Genomic DNA, 5,346 nt, shown 5'->3' on the forward strand with positions numbered 1-5,346 from the left:
ACGTCCAGTCTTGAAATTTTCTGTGATTTTTCCTCTTCGTGCGGAGAAAATTCTGTGAAAATTTCAAGGAATGATATTGATTTGGTCTACTTCAAAAAAATAAAATGTGAGCGTAGATTTTTAAACACCGCAAACGAGATACGTGGTTTGGTAGTTTCACCGTCGATATGTTTTTACCAGTGAATTTGACAACTCTCAAATGTTCATACGGCGCTCTTTCTTAGCAGAAACACTGGTGGGTTGTCTCACGTGGGTCGGCCCCGAGTCTAGAAAAAAGGAACTTTTAATCCAGCTACACTGTTCTTTTTTTCAATTCGAGTGGTGGAAAAGTTTATCTAACAATAAGACAAGTTCACCTATCGTCCGCGTTAACATCTTCAGAGTAGCGGCCCTGAGGGAGAAAATTATCGCCCCACGCGTGGAGAGCCCCGCGCGTTTATCACCTCGACGCCGCAAACGAAATGTTAATTATCGAATTACTGGTCAGTTGGGTGGCCAGGGGTCATGCTGGACGTCAAGTTCATTCATTGAACCGACCGGCTCTCTTTCAACATTTTTTGACTCCGCCAGTAAATGGGGCATCGGGGGAGAGGTCACTTGACGAAACAACTTCCGGGTCAAATGCCGTCTTTTTGCGATGTTGAAAGGACATGGTAGTAGGATAAATACGGCCATGGCCCGGATCCCAAAAAGGGGGGGGGGTAAAAGTTTATCTAGGGTCAGGCTGAAACACCCTTGAAATGTATCAGTGGTACCCTTTTTTCTCATTTTCTGAAAGTGCGGATTGAGTCAAGGAGTTTTTTCAGATTTTTATATGAACCCTAAATGGGAAACAAACCCTGATTTGGAACTGTCAAAAATAGGATTCGTCTGAGCGATAATGACGTAGCCAGCGGGTTGACTTTTGAAAATGATAGACAAAGCTGTAGACAAAGAGGACAAAATGAATACGGAGGGATCCTATTGGCGGAAGCAGTTGCGATGGTTGTAATGGACCCAAGAGTTAGGTAATATACTTCCTAACGGCAATTTACGAGGGACCCTAAGTTAGTCCAACATTTACCCCCTTAGTCTAAGAGGCACCCCCAGAGGCAAACCAACAGGATCGCTCCATACTCCCTATGTCTTCTTCGTTTATGGCTTTATCAATCAATTTCAACAATTAGCCTGCTGGCGGGAAAATTAGCGTTTGCTGATTTGGCCGAGCTGATCTTCAGGTATCGCCCCACTTTGTCAACTCGACTTTCGGCTCTCGAAAGTTCGGATTTTGATGAGCTTTGTCTTCCCATTGAAATGATTTTTTGAACTTTTTAAGGAACTGTTTGGTCTTTTCACGAAATTCATGCGAGAGAAACTGTGCTTCACCTCTCCATAAACGCTTTGCCAAGTTTCCACTCCCCGCTTATAATTTTAATTTGGGTCGATGTTGTTTTATGGCCTCAAGAATTTAGCTTCAAAAACTCAAGATTGCGATATCACAGATGTCATAGGTTTAAAATGCCACACTCCAAGGGCGTATTTTTGGGTCAAAATAATACTCTTTCCCCCTGTATAACTTTTTATTCTAATAATGGTTTTGATTTGAGACACGGCTCAAAATTTTTTGGGTAAATCTCTATTTCTTCTGAATTTTTACTAAATCTGTATTTCACAGTTACGAACTGAACGCTTGGAGGGATATGTGAAGTTGTATCCTACGGGCTGGCAACGCTCTGGCACAAAGTCGGAGGGACTCAGGGCGCGTGTCCGCACTTTGCCGATGGGAAAAACAATGACAGAATCTGAAATCGTGCCAACTTGGAGTCTATTTTCGTGGCCTTTAATATTTGTCGCGCGGGACTATTCATTGTTTATGAACTTTCATTCATGTGTTTACTACTTAAATTATTGTTATTTCGACTCTGAATCCAAGCACAAACACCAATTAACGAATGCTGGATGCCGGAAGCGGTGGGTGGTGGATTCTCCTGGGACTTTACAGCTTCTTTCCTTTTTAAAAAAGTACAATGTATGAAGATAATGCCATTATGGAATGTTCCGTCCGTATTACAACGAGCGAACACAGGAATTTCAGCAGAAATAGATATGGGATCAGAGCAAAATTTGCTCTTACATTTATACTCTTGAACCCAAAATGCGAATTTATGAATTTAGACTCGAAGGTCAATGCAAAGTTATTTTCTGCACCTGAAGGCATAAAAAAATTGCATGGTTGCTATCGTAGAAGGAATCAAAAATATTTTCAGTTCAAAAGTGAAACACTTGTTTAATACTCTCAATTCCGTGATGACCTAACTCTATGAATAATTGAGAGTTATTATCAGGGTTACTTACGTCTGTATTGCATCGTTTCAAAATAGCCAAGGGATGCTTATTTTTGAATGAAAGGTGATGACAACTGAGCAAATATTCTGGAGGAGGGAAGAGAATTCGTCTCAACAACTTAACAACTTCAGTAAATAATTCAATTACCATTCCTGAATAGTCGAGCCGTACAAAAATGAACTTTTCGCAGCAGGCCCTTTAAATATATTTACGCCTTCACGCCAAAAATTCATTCAAGACCTTGATTACCATGTGATATTTGACTTTCATATACAGGGTTATTCAAAAGTTACGCACCACTGGCCATAACTTTAGTTTCTAATTATGATATCGATTAGCGGTTTGTGGCGTCCTTCCTCATATCGAAGGGGAAACTTTTTGAGGTACTTTTCAGTTCTTCACCCCCCCAGGGGGAGGGGGGCGGGGGGCAACTCAAAAATTTCAAATGGCAACCCCCATCATGTGATACATCGTTAAAAAGAGCATGAAAAAAGAAAATTTTTGGCGCAAACCGGAAGTCGATCTGACCCCCCTGTCAAAAGTTAGGGGGGTCCAAAGGTTATTTAGGGGGTCCGTACCCTCATTTTTTAGAGTAGCTTCGGCGGCTCTTGGACATACCGTTTCTCTTTTCAAAGAGTCCTCGAATACTCCAAGTCTGATACCGAAGTCTTCATATTGCCCCCAACCACCACAGCCCCCCCGTAGGGGGGGATGGGCCTGTTACAATGAAACATTGCATTAAAATGCGAAAAGTCACAGAGGAGCTTCTAACTTAGCATCAAATCCGAGTGGAACTTCTTGCCAATGTTAACGCAAACGCAGCCTGCGACTTTAAAGTGAGTTTTCAAAACTCTTAGCCCCCTGCCCCCCCCCCTCATTTTTGGTTGCAGAGCGGGTAAAAACCGGGAAATTCACTACAAATAATGCCCGAAACTAATGTCCAACTTAAGGAGGACCCTTGAAACGTTGCGATCAGTCGGAGCATTGAAATACAAGGACTGCCACCCCCTTAAAGTACGGAAACATCCAAAACACCCCCGCTGCCCCCCTCATTTTTCGTTGCGGAGCGGGTAAAAACCGGGAAAATCGCCAGAAATGATGCCCCGGTTCTTACCAGCTCTGCAACGAAAAAACGGGGGGCAGCGGGGGTTTTATGGATGTTTCGGTCCTTAAAGTGGGCGGCAGTTCCTGTGTTGCAGTTCTCCGACTGAGCGCAACGTTTCAAGGGTTCTCGTCAAGTTCTACAGTGGTTTCGGGCATCATTTCTCGCGAATTTCCCGGTTTTTACCCGCTCCGCAACGAAAAATGAGGGGGGCAGCGGGGGTGTTTTGGATGTTTCCGTACTTTAAGGGGGTGACAGTCCTTGTATTTCAATGCTCCGACTGATCGCAACGTTTCAAGGGTCCTCCTCAAGTTGGACATTAGTTTCGGGCATTATTTGTAGTGAATTTCCCGGTTTTTACCCGCTCTGCAAACAAAAATGAGGGGGGGCAGGGGGCTAAGAGTTTTGAAAACTCACTTTAAAGTCGCAGGCTGCGTTTGCGTTAACATTGGCAAGAAGTTCCACTCGGATTTGATGCTAAGTTAGAAGCTCCTCTGTGACTTTTCGCATTTTAATGCAATGTTTCATTGTAACAGGCCCATCCCCCCCTACGGGGGGGCTGTGGTGGTTGGGGGCAATATGAAGACTTCGGTATCAGACTTGGAGTATTCGAGGACTCTTTGAAAAGAGAAACGGTATGTCCAAGAGCCGCCGAAGCTACTCTAAAAAATGAGGGTACGGACCCCCTAAATAACCTTTGGACCCCCCTAACTTTTGACAGGGGGGTCAGATCGACTTCCGGTTTGCGCCAATAATTTTCTTTTTTCATGCTCTTTTTAACGATGTATCACATGATGGGGGTTGCCATTTGAAATTTTTGAGTTGCCCCCCGCCCCCCCTCCCCCTGGGGGGGTGAAGAACTGAAAAGTACCTCAAAAAGTTTCCCCTTCAATATGAGGAAGGACGCCACAAACCGCAAATCGATATCATAATTAGAACTAAAGTTATGGCCAGTGGTGCGTAACTTTTGAATAACCCTGTATACTGCCTTGCTAAGAAAAAACGCTGTAATATAATTCGAGAGTTGCCAAATTTCTTCCTATAAAATGTTTATTTTTAAGGAGAGTTATGAATATATCTCTTGAAATTTTCAGATAATTTAGAACTGCTTATGATTAAAATTCTCCAAGAAAATTGGAGACAAATATTCACAGATTTCCCTGAAAATGCGTATTTTAATAGAAAAAACTTGACAATGTCTGTAGGCTAATACGGCGTTTTCCGTAGCACGGCAGCATGAAGGGCAATTTTTTTAATCTTAGGAAATTTTTTTATATTCTTTGAAACTTTACCGTCTAAAAACAAAATTCTACCAGCTTCCCCCTCGTTGTTTCTGAGTGAATCGGCGCTTCTGTGAGTTCTCAACAACAAAAAACAGTGGAAACAACCAAACAAACCGTTTAAAAACACTATCCATGCTCAGTTCCGATCGATTTACACGCAAAATTGACGCCGATTAAAATCAACCTGTAAACAAAAACATCGGGCCTGCTCGGAAACACACCGCAGAACTTCCGTGCTAAGGAAGAACGCCGTATGAACATTTAAGAGTTTCCGAAATTCCCCGGATAAAAAGTGCATTTCTGAAGAAATTCATGTATATTTTTCCTTGAAATTTTCAGATAAAATTGAATTGCGACCAAAATTGTTTGAAAAAATTAAAGTAAAGTATGTAAAATTTTCCTTGAAAATTCGTTTTTTGTCGCGAAGGAAATATGGCCTCGTCTGAAGGCTCATACGGCGTTTTTCCTTAGATAGGCAGAGGAAAAGTGCAGTTTCCCGGGCATCGTCGCGGGGAAATTCCGCTGCCGTGCGAAAGTTCTCCGAAAGCTCCAGTGCACGCAAGTGAGCCTGCAAGAGACGTCAAAGTTCGACAAAGTTTAATAAAAACGCAGCGACACGATTGGCACGCGACGGAA

Source organism: Bemisia tabaci, chromosome 6 (genome assembly GCF_918797505.1).
Source record: "Bemisia tabaci chromosome 6, PGI_BMITA_v3".
NCBI lineage: Eukaryota > Metazoa > Arthropoda > Insecta > Hemiptera > Aleyrodidae > Bemisia > Bemisia tabaci.